Here is an 18,758-nt window from a genome sequence, read left to right as displayed (position 1 = left end):
GTTCATCACAGCCCTATTTGTAATAGCAAAGACGTAGAATAAACCCAGGTGTCCATCAACAGTGGATTAAATAAAACAAATGTGGTACATATACACCATGGAATACTATGCAGCCCTAAAAAAGAACAAAATTATTTTCTTTGCAGCAACATGGATGAAGTTGAGGGCTATTATCCTAAGCAAATTAATGCAGGAATAGAAAAGCAAATACTGGCTGGGCACGGTGGCTCAAGCCTATAATCCCAGCTGTTTGGGAAGCCAAGGTGAGTGGATCGCTTGAGATCCAGAGTTCAAAACCAGCCTGGCCAACAGGGTGAAACTCTATCTCTGTTAAAATACAAAAATTAGTCAGACATGGTGGTGGGTGCCTGTAATCTCAGCTACTGGGGAGGCCCAGGCAAGAGAATCGCTTGAACACAGGAAGCGTAGGTTGCAGTGAGCCGAGATTGGGCCACTGCACTCCACCCTGGGCTACAGAGTGAAACTATGTCTCAACAAATAAACAAATAATTAAATAGGCAAATACTGCATGTTCTCACAAGTGGGAGCTAAACATTGTATACTCATGGACACGAAGATGGCAACAGTAGAAACTGGGGACCACCAGGATAGAGACAGGAGAAGGGTTAAAAACTAACTACTGTATACCATGCTCAGTACCTGGATAATGGGTTCATTTGTAACACAAACCTCAGCATCACCCAATATACCCAGGCACCAAACCTGCACATGTACCCTTGAATCTAAAATAAAAGTTGAAAAGAAATGCTTATCACTAATTCATTCATAAACTGTCTTCCAATTGTTTGTTTCCTGTGAATACAATCAAAAGCTTCAGGCATTCTACCTATATTATGTTCTCTGTTGATTGCCTCTGCACTGTGCCAGTTTAGATTGGTTGTTGTCCAAGACTGCTGTACAGAATTTACTGCGATTTCCCATCATCATCAATGAGGGAACTTTCCTGAACTTTCTTTGCAGTTCAGATCATCTGCTTTGTGGATCTCAGGTCTTCTTCTTTATTGGATTATGGTAATTTTTTCTTATTTGAGCATCTCTTCCAATAGCTTCCTGAGAAAATGTGCAAGAGAGAAAATGTTGTAAGGTTTGAAAATGTCCCTACTCCACCCTCACATTTAATTGAAAACATGACTAGGTATAGAATTCTAGATTCCTCACAAAATTAAAAGGCATTTAAAAAAATTTTATCCTACCTTTGATGTCATTTTTAATAAATCCAATATCTTTCTTATTATGTATCCCCTCAATAATACCAGTTTACTTTTTATTTTGTTTTTCATTATTTTAGGGAGCATATAATTTTCACAGTATTCTGAAATTTGAGGACAATATGCCTTGAGATGGATATATTTGCATTCACGTTGTGTTGGGCGCTTTAAGAGAATTTTCCATCTGGAATGCTTTTAGGATGATGTCTTGAAATATCTGATGATTTTTTATTTTCCATCTTATACCTCTCATATTTTGTTGCTTTACTTGTCTTTTATTTTTGATATTTAAAAATATATGTATTTGTGTAATTTATTTCCTTGATGTGGGTGAGGGTATGTACTTATTTGTTTGATGTGGGTGTATGTGTGAGAGGACATGTACATGCATACATACCTTTCAAATATCTCTTATTGGTTTCCTAATGATTCCTTTCTTCCATTCTTTTGGATAATTTATATATATATATTCATTTTGGAAAATTAACAATACAAAATGTTTTATCATAAAAAGACATTACTTCCTCACTTCTCCCACATGTATCCAGTCTTCGACTCTCAAAATAGGTGATTTTATAAATTCTGCAGAGATTTTTATACAAATTAAAATGCATGTTTCTCCTTCTATACACAGAAGGGAGACTGCTTTCTTGCTTTTTGCACTTAATGAAATTTGCATGTCTTTTTTGGTGTCAGTACATAGGAAACTTCTTTTTTATACACAGTCATTTACTTAATGAGTCCTCTCTTCATGAACACTTGATTAACTCTCATCTCTTGTTCTGAAAATAATATTGCAATAAATAACCCTGCTTTTAAGCTGTTTAATGCATGGGCAAATATGCTGTAAGAAAATTCTCAATAGTGCAATTTCTAGGTCAAATGTTATACACATTTGCAATTTTGAGAGATAGTTCCAAAACTGCATACCATACTAAGCTTTCGATTTTGTCAATTTAAGAGGCAGAAAAATAACGACATCTAGGCATATCTTTAATAATACAAAAAATACAAAATTTATCTTATGATGAATGAAAACTGTTTTATTTCGAGAAATCTTTGTATCATATTCTATGATTCTTGATTATTCTACAAATTGTTCATGTCTTTCACCAAGATTTATTTTCTATTTAGTTATTAATCAGTGTTTAGTTTTTAAAAAATATGCATTGGGTAAATTAATTTTTGTTCATGATGTCGTTTATATTTTTTCCTATTTGTCCTTTGTCTTCTGATTTTACTTATGGTATTTTTATTTCTTATGCAATTAAAAAATTTTATGTATTCATACTTAATGCATATTTTATGAGTTTAGTGGTCTTCTTCACCACTGCTATGAAATATTTTTCTATTTCAGTGATTTTATAAGTCACTTTTACATTGAAATATTTATTTGTTTGGAGTTTACCTGCTATTAGCTGTAACTTATGAATTCAACTTCTTGTATTTTCTAACTTATGAATCTAACTTTCTTATATTACTCAAATGTCCCCACATCATTCATTTCATCTTTTCTACAATCATTATGAACGTTAGTTTAACTATTTCTTAAACAAACATCAATCAAATTTATTTTTAGATCCACCATCTCTCCTATTTCCAGAAATATCTGACTTCTGGAATTCTTAGCAATTTGCAAGTTTTGAGTTATAAATTATGTTCCTTTGATTTTTTTCTAATTTTCCCAAAACTGGCCTAGGATTTAAGTTTCTAAGTTATGTCAATCACTAAGAAATTTTCCTTTCTTTCTAGATTTTCAAATGTTATTGCTATTGTTCTTTTCTTTATGTTAGTGGGTTTATAATTTAAAAAATATATTCACTGCATTTTAGGGGAGCTTTGGGAACAGATGAAGACAAATGCACATATAAAATATCTCTTTACTTAGCTAGGTTTCATCTTCATATTAATATACAGTCATGCATCACTTGACAATGGGAATACATTCTGAGAAATGCATAACTAGGTGATTTCATTATTGTACCAACATCAATGAGTGTACTCACACAAACCTAGATGGTATACCCTACTGCACCTTCTATATGGCAGAGCCTATTGCTCCTTAGCTACAAGCATGTACAGCACGTTACCGTGCTGAATCCTATAGGCAATTTTAACACATAATATTTGTGTATTTAAATAAATTTAAATATAGAAAAGGCACAGTAGAAGTACACTATGAAAGATGTAAAAATGGTACACCTATATAAGGTGAATGGAGCTTCCAGGACTGGCTGTTGCTCTGAGTGAGTCAGTGAGTGAGTGGTGAGTGAATGTGAAGGTCTAGGATGTTACCGTATGCTACTATAGACTTTATAAACACAGTTAGGCTATACTAAATTTAAAAAAAATGTTTTCAATAAGTTAAACAGCTCACTGTAACTTCTTTTACTTTATAAACTTTTAAATTTTGTCTTAACTTTTTGACTCTTTTGTAATAACACTTAGCTTAAAGTGTGGCAAGAGAATAGGGCCTTGAGGCAGGGAACCTAAGGCTGATTCGTACTGACTGAATATCAGAGGCTACTCCCTTTTCAACCCTTCCTTTTTCTGTGTGGCAGTTGCTGCGTGGCCGTTGCAACCCCTCCTTTTTCTGTGTGGCAGTTGCAACCCCTCCTTTTTCTGCGTGGCAGTTGCAACGCCTCCTTTTTCTCTGTGGCAGTTGCTGCATGGCAGTCGCAGTCCCTCTTTCTTCTGCGTGGCAGTCGCTGCGTGGCAGCTGCAACCCCTCCTTCTTCTGTGTGGCAGTTGCTGCGTGGCAGTTGCAACCCCTTGTTTTTCTGCGTGGCAGTTTCTGCGTGGTAGTTGCAACCCCTCCTTTTTCTGCGTGGCAGTTGTAAAGGAAAGTACCTCCAACCGGTTCCCTCCTGCAACCAGTCAGACTGATGGGCGGCCACTACTTCATTTGCGCAGAATGAACCAGTGGGAAACCTATAGAGGGTATTTAAACCCCAGAAAATTCTGTAATCAATGCTCTTGAGCTGCTTGCTCAAGCCCTTTCCTTCCCCATGGAGTGTACTTTGTTTAAATCCCTGCCTTCACTGCCTTGCTTTGTTTGTGTGTTTTGTTCAATTCTGTTAAAAACGCCAAGAACCTGGACAACTACCCTAAACAGGCAATAAAAGCACAAACACATTGTACACAAAAATATTTTCCTTCTGTATATCTTTATTCTAGAAGCTTTTTTCTATTTTTTATTTATTTATTTATTTTCGCTGTTAAAACTTTTTTTTGTTAAAAAGTAAGACCAAAACACACACGTTAGCCTGGGCCTACACAGGGTCATTAGGACATCACTAAGCAACAGGAATTTTTTCAGATCCATTATAATCTTATGGGACCACAGTATATATGCGGTCTGTTGTTGACCAAAATATTGTAGTGTGACACATTAATGGGGTGAGGATATTATTCTCTATTATTATCTTATATAATTTTTAAATGCCATCAGATAAAACACAGAAGGGAGCACAGAGCTGCCTGGTCCTGCAGCTATCCTGCAGTGAGGTGGTGCTGCCAACCACTGGAAGCTGAAGTCCAGAGGCTCTATTCAGTCAAGGGGTGATGAACTCTCTTTGGGTCTGGAGACAGGCTGGAACTGGGGTGAGAGTAAGTAAAGAAAGTCAAGTGAGTAGAAAACATTGGGTGAAGACAGAGAGTAGATTCACTGCTGTAAAGAACTACCTGAGACTGGGTAATTTTTAAAGAAAATATGTTTAATTGACTCACAGTTCTGCATGGCTGGGAGGTCCTCAGGAAACTTACAATCATGGTGGAAGGAGAAGCAAGCACCTCCTTCACAAGGTGGCAGGAGAGGCTAGGGGAAAGCAGGGGAAAGCACCACACATTTATCAAACAGCCAGATCTCCTGAGAGCTCTATCAGGAGAAGAGCAAGGGAGAAGTCTTGCCCTCAGGACTCAGTCACCTCCCACCAGGTCACTACCCCAGCACATTGGAATTACAATTCGATATGAGATTTGGGTGGTGACATAGAGCCAAACCATATCAGAGCAGATAAAGAGAGGTTGATGAATGGGTACCAATATGCATTAGGTGGAAGAAATAAGTCCTGGTGTTAGATAGAGAAGTAGGGTGACTATAGTTAACATTTCAAAATAGCCAGAAGAGAAAAATTCAAGTGTTCCTAACATCAATAAAATATAGATATTTAAGGTGTTGGATATTCTATTTAGCCTCATTGGATTATACGAGTGTATCAAATCACATGTACCCTGAAAATATGTATATCTGTTACAGATCAATTTAAAATAATTTTAAAGAGATATCATTAAAAAAAAGAAAAGGTTTGGTGAAATTTTAGCAGCTATCCTGAGGGGGAACTTGAGAGGACCAGATCAGTGTTTATGAATAAATTCTGTAAGTTTGTAATATAAAGGTGTCTATTTGATGTTGTCAGGATTACCTTCCTAATTAATCAATAGGAATAGTCTTTATGTTTCTTCAAGATACTCGGAGTCACATGTGGTTTTCTTTTGTTTTTGTTTTGGAGACAGGCTCTTGCTTTGTTGCCCAGGCTGGGGTGCAGTGGCATGACCGTAGTTCACCACAACCTCCACTTTCTGGGCTCATGCAGCCCTCCCATCTCAGCCTCCGAAGCAGCTGGGACTATGACATGTGCCACCATGCCCAGCTATTTCTGTGTGTTTTTTGTAGAGATGGGGTTTTGCCATGTTTCCCAGGCTGTGTTCAACTTTTGGACTCAAGCTATCCACCTCCCTTGGCCTCCCAAAGTACAGGGATTCCAGGTGTGATCCACCATGCCCAGGCCCACATCTGTTTTTTGCATGTGACTTTGTTGAGCTGGACCATGTGTTATTCTGTTTTCTAGTTAAGAAATTCATTTGTTTATAATAGCTTTGATAGTTCCAAAATAATTCTAGAATATACATTAGAAATTAATATAAATTTACATGCTATATCTGCAAAGACAGAGTAAAATTTAAAACAAATAATAAGTAGGTGGAAACAAGATCTAGCTGACATTGTAAAATCTCTTTTTGAGGAAAGCTTGATCCACACCGAAATTCTAATTTACAGGCGTATTAATCTGTTCTCATGCTGCTAATAAAGACATACCAAAGACTGGGTAATTTATAAAGGAAAGAGGTTTAATGGACTCACACTTCCACATGGCTGAGGAGGCCTCACAATCATGGTGGAAGGCACAGGAGAAGCAAAGGCACATTTTACATGGCAGCAGGTAAGCGGGCTTGTGCAGGGGAACTCCCATGTATAAAACCATCAGATCTTGTGAGACTTAGTCACTATCATGAAAACAGTATGGGGGAAATTGCCCCCATGTTTCAATTATCTCCAGTTGGCCCCACCCTTGATAAATGGGGATTATTACAACTCAAGATGAGACTTGGGTGGGGACACAACCAAACTATATCAACAGGTATAGGAAGCCTGATGCTCTTGAAAATCTTACGGTGAAGGGAAATAAACAAACATATTTCTGAAGAATGTGAAAGGAGTTCATGGATACTATTTTACTTTCCTGCCTATTGCTGCTGTAATAACTTACCAGAAATATTGTGGCTTTGAACAATACAGGTTTACTATCTTACAGTTCTGGAGGTCAGAAGTTCTAAAATCAAGTTGACAACGGAACTGCAGGCTTCAGAGAGACTGTTTCCTTGCCTTTCTCAGCCTCTACAGGCCCCATCCTCAGTTTGTGGCCCCATCCTCAGTTTTCTACCTACCCATGAATACATAAAAGATAAAACAACTACTTTAGCCTAGGGAATAGAAGGATGCATTTTATATGAGTTCAGGTTAAAAACTCCTGTTCCATTTCATTCATTCAGTCATTTTCTATTTTCTCCCTCTCTTTTTTTTTTTTTTTGGCTTGTTAACAAAATCATTAAATCAAAACAAGCAAGAAGGGGAAAAATATGCCAGGCAAGGAAAATGGCTTGAGAAAAGATGACTCTGTGGAAAAAATGAGCAGTGTCTTAGTCTTGTCGGGCTACTATTACAGAATACTACAGCTAGGTGATTTGTAAACAGTAGAAATTTGTTTATCACAGTTCTGAAGGTTGGGAAGTTCAAGATGAAGAGAGTGTCAAGTTTAGTGTCTGACGAAGGCTTAATCTCTGATTCCAAATGGTGCACCATCTGGAGAAGACGAAGACGAATGCCTTATCCTCATATGGCAGAACGGGCAGAAAGGCAAAAGGGCAAAAAGGGCCTACCTCATTCTCTCCAGCCCTTTTATAAGGGACAAATCCCATTCATGAGGGCAGAGCCTTCATGGCCTGCTCACTTCCTAAAGGTTCTACTTCTTACAACTGTTGCTTTGGGGATTAAATTTTAACATAAATTTTAGAGAAAACACAACATCAAACCATTTCAGGCTGTGTGTGGTTGTCTGGGTTGTATGTGTGTTGTATGGGTTGTATATGTGTGTGGGTTGTGTATGTGTAGTGTTGTATATGTGTCTGTTGTGCTTTAGGGATGTAGTTGGTAGAGATTTACAGAGTGTTACGATCTAGGAATGTAGCATTCTGACTATATTTGGCTCTGTAGAAAGAAAATTCTATCAATTTTTTGGCAGGATTATTATTTTTTGTATTATTTTTGATTTATGTACCTTGTTGTAACAACATTGGAAATATGTCAAGTAAATTCCCTCCTCTGGAAGTAAATTACAAAAAAGTAAACAAATGAGAAAGTTTCTAAAATAACTCTTAATGAAAGCATTAAATCAGGCATTACCAAGAAAGCTTGAGTAGGATTTGTTGATTCAATTTGATAAAAATAGGACTTGTAATTTTATATATAGTCCAACATGATGTATGAGGGGTTTAGAACTGAGTATGAATGATTTGGAAATAATAATGAATCTTATAACAATCAATCACAAGGTGCTTATTGACTAGAGTACCTTCATTTACAAAGTTATTGCAACACTTCATCATTTAGGATGGGTAAGAGCTTTTATTGTGCTATGATTTGGCAAATAAATGAGTGTAGATGGTTTGATAAGATAACAACAAACTATCTTGGTGGATCAGCAATCTTGCTTTTAAAATCAATATAGAATGCCTTTAATTAAAGTCAATGAAAACTCAGTTATTGAATTAGTTTTAAGAGGTTTGTTCCAATGCTTCTAGAGAAGTAGACAACAGTAGAATACTTACATCCCCTCCTTTACAATAATAGTTTGTTTTATTGGGACTATTTGCCTTATGTTTATGGAACATGATGCATAAATACTGACCTTATATTTTAGGTGACAGAAACTGATTTCTAGCTATGTGAGTTTATAACAAAGTAGAGAAAGGGGAAGTCAGAAAACACATTTGATCTAACAATGAACACCTACATGCAGAAAACCTGGGGCATCTCACTCCTTAGTTTTAGTCCTTGTTTATACTGCAAACAGCCAAATAAATACAGACATTTTTCTTTGTACTATTTTCCCAAAATAGAGAGAACTTATAAATTATTTATGAGTTATTATATAAAGGTTTCATAACTGAAACTGATCAAACTAAAAGGTTTCCAGAGTGAGGCAGATGTAAAATTTACTCTGTCACAATAATCAATAATCTTATGATACTTTTGGCATTTACTTGTTTATTCAGGTATGATACTTTATATTGCATTTAAAATTGCAATAAGTGTAAGCAGTTAATGAATCTATAGTTTCTGTCCCTGGAATATTTTTTATAGGGATGGTAAAAGTTGTGGCTGTTAACTTAGTTTCTTTGTTACATAAAGCTACGTAAAACGTACTGTCATTGAGTGAGACTCTGTCTCAAAAAAAAAAAAACAAAAACAAAAACATACTGTCATTAATACAATATCTATTTCTTATTTTATTTTCCTCTCCAGTAATTGGGACATTGTTGTCATCAGTTTATCTAAGAATCTGTATCATTATATTTCTCTTTGCATTGTATTGCATTTTTTTCTCCCTGATTTTTACCCTTTACTACTATTTTCTCTCTCCATAGCACCCACTTTCATATGATATATGTATACATCAAATATAAGATCTTACATGTGTACATCCTTATAAAACATAAATTTCTTCATGCTATTTTCTGTTTTTTTTCTACCATTTCAGTTGATTTAAGAATATTGGTCTACTCATTTTCACTTCTTCAAATTTAGCATTTTACAATGATTCCAATAATCCTTTCATCCACGATTCAAAATTCACTGATATGTAATATTAACATATAGTTCATAATGTACTTAATCTTAATTGTCTGATTTATATTCTTATTTTAGTTTTACTTCATTTTCATCTTCCCACTTCTTATGTTTGATTTTTTTCCAGAGAATAAGATTTTCTGTCGTTGATATTTTCAAAGATTTGCCTTTTTGGCCTCTTTAAAAGTATATATTTAATTAATTTCTGTTTATTTTTATTATTTCTTTCCTTTACTCTTCTGGCTTTCTTTGTTGCACTTTTCCTGTCTTCTCGAGTTGAAAATTCATTTGTGTTCAGTTATTTTATTATTTCTTCAAAAAAGGTATGAATGTATTTTTAAATATTTTCAGCTCTACTCCATGCATTTAGGTTTGAGTATTTTCATTATAATACATTTCTGAATATTTTATAATTATCCTCCTGATTTATTATTTAATACAGAGTTTATTTATTGATTAATTTTCAAAGTATGTAGTTTTTTCTAGTTATTCTTTTTGATTTTAAGTTTATTTGGAATATAAGTTCTGTGTTGTTTTAAAATGTTAAAGTTTATTAAGTTTATTAAGACTAATATCAGTTTTTACTAATGCTCTAAGTGTACACTGGTAATCAAGTGTAAAATGTACATACATACACACACATAAAGTATATACATGCAATAAGGACATTCATTGTGATATTAAATCTGGAATAATTTTATTTAATATTTTTTCTGCATATTTCAGCTTCTGACAAAAATGCAATTTTAAAATCCAAGTAAAAATGTTGATTTACCTATTTCTCTCTTTGGTTCTGTAAGTTGTTGCTTTATTTATTGTTTGAAGCTCTATTTGCATATAAACATAACCCCAACATTTATTTACATATAATTATGATGACAACATTCCATTAAGCTTTATATTTTATTATTATATAATATTTTTATACCCTGTAATGTTTTGCCTTAAATTTTATTTGATAATATGTAAACATTGTACTAACATTGTCTTGTGACTCATAATTGCCTTGGGTGTATTTTTCTGTTTTTTTATTTTCACCCCTTTTCACCATTATATATTTCTTTTATAGTACATGTTACTGGGTCTGTTTTAAAAGCTTTCTTTTAATCTGTGAATCTCTATTTTGATAAGAGAGTTTAATCAACTTATATACACATAAAATGCAAATATCATTATATTGGGGTATTTCCTCTGTCTTATTTGTTATTTCCCATACTTTAAAATTTTTTTTCATATCTATCCTGTCTTTCATTAATTAAAGCTAATACTGTCCAATCAATTTGTGTGTGTGTGTGTGTGTGTGTGTGTGATTATCTCTGATACTTATCCCTGAATTTCCTGTAATTATCAAAACTTGACCTTCAGACAAAACAAATGTTTTAGAATATTCTACTTTTTTTGTGTGTGTGCTAGTGGAAGAAAGCTAGATGATTAGTACTTTCATTCATACATTTATTTTAATTGTAATTTCAGTTTAACATCTTATGTTATCTTCAACCAATTAAGTGAAAAGAAAATAAAAACCTGTACAAAATGTTAAAGGTCTTGCCTTGGGAATCCATAATCTTCTCGACATGGCAATGGATAGAGAAAAAAGCACAGGAAGTTTAACATCATCTACTTCTGTCCTGAGAGGGGAGATTTCTGTGAAAAATAGTGAAATCGTGGTCTCATCACTCCTGTATCCAGCATTGATTTATTTTATACAACATGAATCTTCGTAAGTATTAGAACAACTTGTATAATGCTAATATATATTATAAATGTAGAATAAAATTATTAGCAATTAGACTACCAAGATAATCTGTTTATTAAAATTAACAAAGGGTATCTCTAAGTTGTTGTAAATGGTCTATAATTGTAGTGATTTATTATCTTGATTAACATAAAAATCCACTGGCCTGTTCTTTTTAAACAAACAAAGAATAAACATTTATCTAGTGTTCTCTCATTTATTGCTTTGTAGTACATGAATTATATTTATTTAATTTATTTAATTCTGTCTGACTAGCATTACATTCCTTCTCTTGTCTTCCTTCCTCCTTCATTTGGGAACTGCTCCTTTTTTTTTAAATTCCAACTGCCCCAGTGGAAATGGAAACATTCAATAATCTACTCTTTGGCCATAGTTCACTGGCACTGAGGTGGCTAGTTATCAATAACCAATTATTTTTTCTTTTCTGGGGTTGTAAAATTGGGAGCTGAGACCAAAAAGTAAATCATCTGATGGCAGAAAGCATGGGATGTGACATTCTTAGAGTGTCTGTGCCTATGTTGCCCATTATGTGGAGAAACTCTTAGTCCGTTTGGGTTGTTACAACAAAATATTATAAACTACTCAGAAATTTATTCCTAACAGTTACAGAGAAGTCTAAGTTCAAGGAAATGGCAGATTCTGTGTCTGGTGAGAGGCTATTTCTTGGTTCATAAGATGGTGCCTTTTCAATGTGTCCGCACATGGTAGAAGACGCTTGTTAACTCTCTGGGATTTCTTAAGAATCCCATTCATGGGCTGAGCGCCGGGGCTCACGCCTGTGATCCCAGCACTTTTGGAGGCCCAGGCAGGCGGATCACTTGAGGTCGGGAGTTTGAGACCATCCTGGCCAACATGGTGAAACCCCGTCTCTACTAAAAAAAATACAAAAATTAGCCAGGCGTTGTGGCATGCACCTGTAGTCCTGGCTATTCTGAAGGTTGAAACAGGAGAATCGCTTGAATCACTTGAACCCAGGAGACGGAGGTTGCAGTGGGCCATGATCATGCCACTGCGCTTCAGCCGGGAAGACAGAGTGAGACTCTGTGAGAAAAAAAAAAAAAAAGAATCGCATTTATGGTGTCTTGCCTCTCATGACCTAATCACCTCCCAAGTAACATCCTGATATCATCTTGGCAGGGTAGGATTTCAACAATGAATTTTGAACACAAATATTCAGACTATAGCAAACCCTGTGGAGAAACAAAATTGACAGGCTTTAAAGATACAGATACAAGGAGGGGGAGAGGAAGTGGGAGAGACAGACAAAGATAGAGGCTGTCTTGTCTTCCCAACGCTAGTTATTCCCAAAACGCAGTAGTTTCTCTGCCTTTTTTTGTCTGTTTCTCCTTCTCAGACTCTGTAATGCAAAACAGTCTCCTTATTTTCTAAACTAGATTGAATTTAGTTTCCATCACTCGCAATCAACACTCTCCTGGCTAATACATGCTTAAACTTTATGCAGCTGAAATTTCAAGCATCTAATTATATGATATTTAATAAAGGTAACAGGTGGTTACTGTTAAGGAGAAACAGAAAATAGACTGAGTGATAGCAAAACTAAGTTGTTGACATCTACTTCATACAAATGATTACCAATGTAGACATCCAAAAGAAATCTCACAAGGGAGGTAGAAAAATATAAAGAAACAGATGAAGTTCCAAATAGATTAACATGCATGCAAATATACCGTACTTGCGTGCGTGTGCGTGCGTGCGTGTGTGTGTGGTGTTTGAGTGGCTAATAATCTTCTAAACAATAATTGTTAATAATTCAGATTCTCATCTAGAATCATGAATCCAATTCTAGCTTTGCGTTTGCTCTGTAAGAAACTTAGGTATGTTGCAGAACAAAGATGTGCCTCATCATCCTTAACTACTAAATGATAGCTATATGAGCACTTTTCCAAATAAGCTGTGAGATTAAATGACAGAGAGGCAGACAGGCAGATAGATGATAGATGGATAGATAGATAGATAGATAGATGATAGATAAGATTGATAATAGGTAAATAGAGATAAAAATAGAATAATACTTGGAAAGAGAAAGTGCTGCTCAATTTTATTTATAACTTTCATTAACTGCTTAATGGTGACTTCTGTATACTTTTCTCCTCCACAGAAGCTATATGAGTATAGAATAATTCCCATGTTTTCTCCTAAAGCACACTTAAAAAACCCCATAAATAATTCTTTCCTGAGCCACACCCTAGCACTATCATCTAAAGTACACTTCTTTCACTTAATAGCAAAACAACATTGGCAATTATCAAAAAAAATCCATTTTTTTTGTGTGTGGGTATGGGGTATTTGCTATTTTAATTTATTTTAAAAAATTTTGTTGATAGTCTCCCCAAGTCTGTTTTTTAAAAAATTTTGGTTGACAAGTAATAATTTTACAGTTGACACTTGAACAATATAGGAATTAGGGGCACCAATCTTCTACATAGTCAAAAACCTGCATATAACTTTTTTTTTTTTTAAGAGACAGACTCTTGCTCTATTGCCTAGGCTTGAGTGCAGTGGAGGTCATGGCTCACTGCAGTTTTGAACTCCTGAACTCAAGTAATCCTCCCACCTCAGCTTCATTCCAAGTAGCTAGGAATACAAGCATGTGCCACTACCCCTAGCTAATTCTTTTTTTATTTTTTGTGAAGACTGGGGTCTTGCTATGCTGCCCAGATTTCTTTTGAACTCCTGGCCTCAAGTGATCCTCCCGCCTCAGGCTCCCAAAGTGCTGGGATTACAGGCGTGAGCCACTGAGCCCAACTAAACTCTGCAAATAACTTTGACTCCCCTTTTAACTATGAGTAGCCTACTATTTACCATAAGCTCGACTGATAACATGAACAATTGATTAACATGTATTTTACATATATATATAACATACATATATACACGTATATATGTACATACATATATAAATACATTATACATAATACAGTATTTTCATAACAAAATAAGAGAGAGGAAATATGTTATGGAACAATTATAAGAAAAAGAAAGTATATTTGCTATTCATTAAATGAAAGTGGATCCTCATAAAGGTCTTCATTCTCATTGTCTTCACATTGAATAGGCTTGAGAGGAGAAGGAAGAGGAATGGTTGATCCTGGTGTCTCTAGGCTGGCAGAGGCAGAAGAAAATCCATGTATAAGCGGGCCGACACAGTACAAATCTATGTTGCTCAAAGGGCAATTACACATATTTATGGGATACAATGTGATATTTTGATATATAGATACATTTGCCAAATGATTAATATTTTTAATTTGATTTTTAACTTAGGTTTTTGTTATGAACTTTTTTTGTATCTGCACAGCAGTAACTTGTGTCTTGCTTGACTTATCCTTGTAAAACATAATGGGTTTTATATATATTTAATTTATATATACATATATATGCATATATAGAGATGGAGCTATCATCTATAATCTTTTCTCTAAGATCACAGGGGATAGAGGATACATGTTTATGTTGCAAAATATAATGTCCAGGGAAAATAAAAGATATTTAATATGTGGTATATAATAATTAAACAGGCTAGTGCTAGTAACTATATTTCTTAAACCAAATTGACTGTAAGGAGTAGAGATATAGAATCACTTAATATACACCATTTTGAATGCTTTAAACCTAATTTTATGATGCAATTTTTAGAAGGTCATTTTAGTTTTAGGACATTTATTTTGTATTGATATAAATTGTTGTATATCACTTTCTATTATTCCCAACGTAGGAACAGGAAAAGATTTAAACTCTATCACCATATGAAATTTCATTAATTTTAAAGGAGTTAAAATAGGTTTTGAATGTATGTATGTATGTATGTATGTGCATATAAATATGTATACCTAAAATATAACTTCATGTCATTCATATACATATTTATATATTAAGGACATTTATTTTTGTGAGCTCATTTTACAAAGTTTAACATAAATATGGCTAAATTTTAAAAAGCCTTAATTAAATTGATTTTTATGTGAGAATATAAAAACTAAACAAGAAGAAGGGAACAAGGTAAAATTATTTCAGAGTATTTGAGGAAAGAAATGGGAAGTAAGATCAAGGGAAATTCAGCAAATCTGTGACAAAATGTGTTAGGATTAATGTTACAATATTTGGATAAGGAGTTTATGAAGTCAAAAATTACAGCTTTATTTCCCAGGATACTGAGTGAGCTGATTTATGTCATTCTCAATTTAAGATTTACAGTGAGTTTTGAATAAGAAAATATGTAACTAGGGACAATGTCATAAAAGAACTGAGCAGATCAGATCAGTGCCTCATGGGTTTAGCCATGGAGCCCATTTGAGAGATGAAGTCTATTTTTAGCCCAGTGCAATATGCACATCTTATTTCTTCATATTCTTAAAGCAAAAGATTCAAAGACCCTTAGATACTCTCCTTACACATAAGTAGTTTTCAAGTCTTCTACACACTGTTAGTTTCTTTAATATTTCGAAACTATTTTTACAACATATAATCTGATTATTTCAGCTTGAAATGATATTAGTAAATAAGAGAAGAACTGCAAAATTGTTCTTTTCCTAGTAAGATCATATATTCTTCAGTGAATTTGAAAACATTTTAGATTTAGAATATTCTTATGCAGTCAGATGTACTTGACATGTTTGCAACTCCCCAAGCGATAGAACAGTATCTAAAGACCTGAATTTAAATACTGCCTGTCAACTTTATCTACAGACTAGGATGAAAGATAATTGATATATGTGGAGCAATAAAAATAAGCCTCAATACTCAATTATATATTTGTTGCTGCTGTGCCATAAAGTCCAAACTATCTCATGTTTATGCATTTTAAATTCTACTTGCAGGAAAGAGTGCTTTCTAATAATTCTGCCTTCAAAGTAAAATTAGGCTTTAGAAACATGATTTCAATATGTACTTACTTTTTATTTTACATAAGAAGATAAACTTTCCATATCCTAGGCTAAATATTTCCTGATAAAAAAGTATTAAAAAGACTGTATTTCTCAGCAGCATTGAAGAAAAAAACACTTCCAACAGTCCTAGAATACTTTCATATGAATTTTTAGTTCTTTTTTATTATTAAATAAAAAATCGACATGGGCTTTGATGTATTTAAATTTTAACTGGTGAAAATACTAAAATGGTTAGGAGAAACACAGAAGTAAAAATGACTGAAAGGGAAAGAGAGAGAGGACATTATACATAACATCAGGGTATCTTAGATCTAACTCTCCTTCTAGCATATTAATTTTTAATTAGAGATATGAAGCAGAGGAGTGCTTCAGAGCGGAAGAAGGTACTGTTTTTTTTTCTTTTTTTTTTTTTTTGATGGAGTCTCACTCTGTTGTCCAGGCTGTAGTGCAGTGGCACGATCTTGGCTCACTGCAACCTCCCCCTCCCGGGGTTGAAGCGATTCTTCTGCCTCAGCCTCCCAAGTAGCTGGGACTACAGGCACATGCCACCTTGCCCAGCTAATTTTTGTATTTTTAATAGAGATGGGGTTTTACCATATTGGCCAGGCTGGTCTCGAACTCCCGACCTCGTGATCCACCCGCCTCAGCCTCTTAAAGTGCTGGGATTACAGGAGTGAGCTGCCGCGCCTGGCCAGTAGGTACTTTTAATTTGTACATCCCTAACAACCACTACTGAAATCTCAAAATACATTACTGTCAGCCTACCTGCAGCATACAAAGATGCATGATTAAGTTTATTTCGGTATGTTTTGAAACAAAATATACATTTTCCTGTGAAAATATAAGAATGGCATTATAATGTTAAAAGTAACAAGTTTCTAAACAAGACAACACAGTCTTATTTAATCTGTATATAGTTTAACTATGAGACTAAATAATATTGTACAGTCTGGCTAAGACTTATAAAATTAATTCTATGGGAAGTGTTTTCAAGTTCTAATCTGATGTTTGAGAAACGTATCTTCTCCTCTGATTTGGCAGTGATACTTCTAGTTTTCAGTGGATGATCTACAGGTTTGTATGTTTAAGGTGATTTAAAGTCAAAGTAAGTATTAATTGATCAGCTCAAAGGCAACTCATTATGTCCCCTCCTGCTACCGCATTTCTTATCAAGATAATGATACTTTCAGTTGGCACCACTGTATACCAGGAAACCAAATCCATAGTTACATATGAAGAAACAAAGTGAGAGTGATTCAGTGATTTTCCTAGGATAACACATCAAGTATGGTAAATCTGAAATCAGAGCCAGCTACATAATCTGTGAGGTCCTATGGAAAATGAAAATGTGAGATCCCTTGTTCACAAACCAATTAAAAAGATTTCTCCTTTCTTCCCCATTCTCTCTCTTCAGCAATCATGGTGGTTTTAATTTGCTATTTAGTGACATGCCCCTTTGGGCATGAGGATACTCATGGAGTTAATGACAACCCTCAAAAGATGAAAGGTACAGGAAGTCCTGCCTTCAATGCTGCATGAGGCCTGTGTTCAACCCCAACCCTCCCTGTGCCTGTGCCTAGACTCCCACCACAAGGAAAGGGTGGCAGCAATTGGTAGGTGGGCGGAGCAGAGCAGGTGACAGAGAACTCATCCAGGAGAGGTGGGAAGGTGGACTGGGGGTGGGAGACAGGATGTGTTGAAACAAGCTACAAGCCCCGAATGCACGCATGCTCCGCTGCCCTATCAGACTTCACTTCCAAAACAAATTCAAAAATAAAATTAGTAATAATTTCAAGACAATCACTGCTGAACATTAAATTCCAGGGTTGGGGCCTCTTTTGGTCCCTGAGAAAGTTATATGTACTTGAAGCTGGTCCTACCCAGGACACTAAACCAGGTGATTTTATTTCAGAATTTTATGTCTTCCTTTATATTAACTCCCTCTCTATGTTGAAGCTAATTTGTAGAGTGACCTTAAAAGTGTACAATTTTTATGGAAAGGGTCTGAGATTTGAGGTCCTAGGACAGAGAAGCCTGGACAAATGGCTCACAGAATTTGGCTTTTGAATTGACTGCGACGGTATGCCTTGCATACCAAAGTCCATGTACTTTACATTCTTGCCGTCAGCAGCAGTTGACTCTCCTTAGCAGGACAGCCCCTCCACGCTTGGTATCATACAACTCACTAGGTACAACATGTACAATCCACTTGGGACTTCTTGACAGTTAGTTACTGAAAGTGTCAGAAGTAGAAGCTAGCTTTTAGTTTCATGTTTGATCCCTTTCTTCTTTCACCATGAAGACCTTGCCTCAGCTGACTTTGAACATTGAGCTTTGGCTGGTTCATGATAACATTCTAGATCCGCCAAGGGCCCCGTCAATGTTGCAGCTTTTATATTTCCATATATGATGGGACTTAGATGCAAATGTTTGTATCTTTGATGGGATTTAGGAGCAAATTGGGAAAAGAAATATGAAAAGGGAATACTATTCATATCAATCTTAATAAATAAATCAATTATACTTTCTCAAAAAGATTATTGATGCAGTTTATATTGCTCTGTTGTTTCATCAGTTAGTATTCAAGTTCTTAAAGATTTTTAAGCAAGTGAGCTTGGTTCTATAAATATAAACAGCATTTATATTTTGTCTAGGAAAATGTTTTGTTTTGATATACC

At 34.9% G+C, this 18,758-nt stretch overlaps 1 long non-coding RNA gene across 1 annotated transcript in view; it reads left to right on the top strand.

Annotated features, from left to right (window-relative positions):
* The first annotated feature begins 3,726 nt into the window (after positions 1 to 3,726).
* LOC134732742 (uncharacterized) overlaps positions 3,727 to 18,758 on the top strand; it is a 39,636-nt gene continuing 24,604 nt past the window's right edge. The window contains exon 1 of the long non-coding RNA XR_010116222.1: positions 3,727 to 4,838. This is a non-coding gene — a long non-coding RNA (uncharacterized lncRNA). The remainder of the gene's footprint in view (positions 4,839 to 18,758) is intronic.

This window comes from Symphalangus syndactylus, chromosome 16, assembly GCF_028878055.3.
Source record: "Symphalangus syndactylus isolate Jambi chromosome 16, NHGRI_mSymSyn1-v2.1_pri, whole genome shotgun sequence".
Classification (NCBI taxonomy): domain Eukaryota; kingdom Metazoa; phylum Chordata; class Mammalia; order Primates; family Hylobatidae; genus Symphalangus; species Symphalangus syndactylus.
Note: the sequence above shows the minus strand (reverse complement) of the source record. Positions and strands in the feature narration are given on the sequence as shown.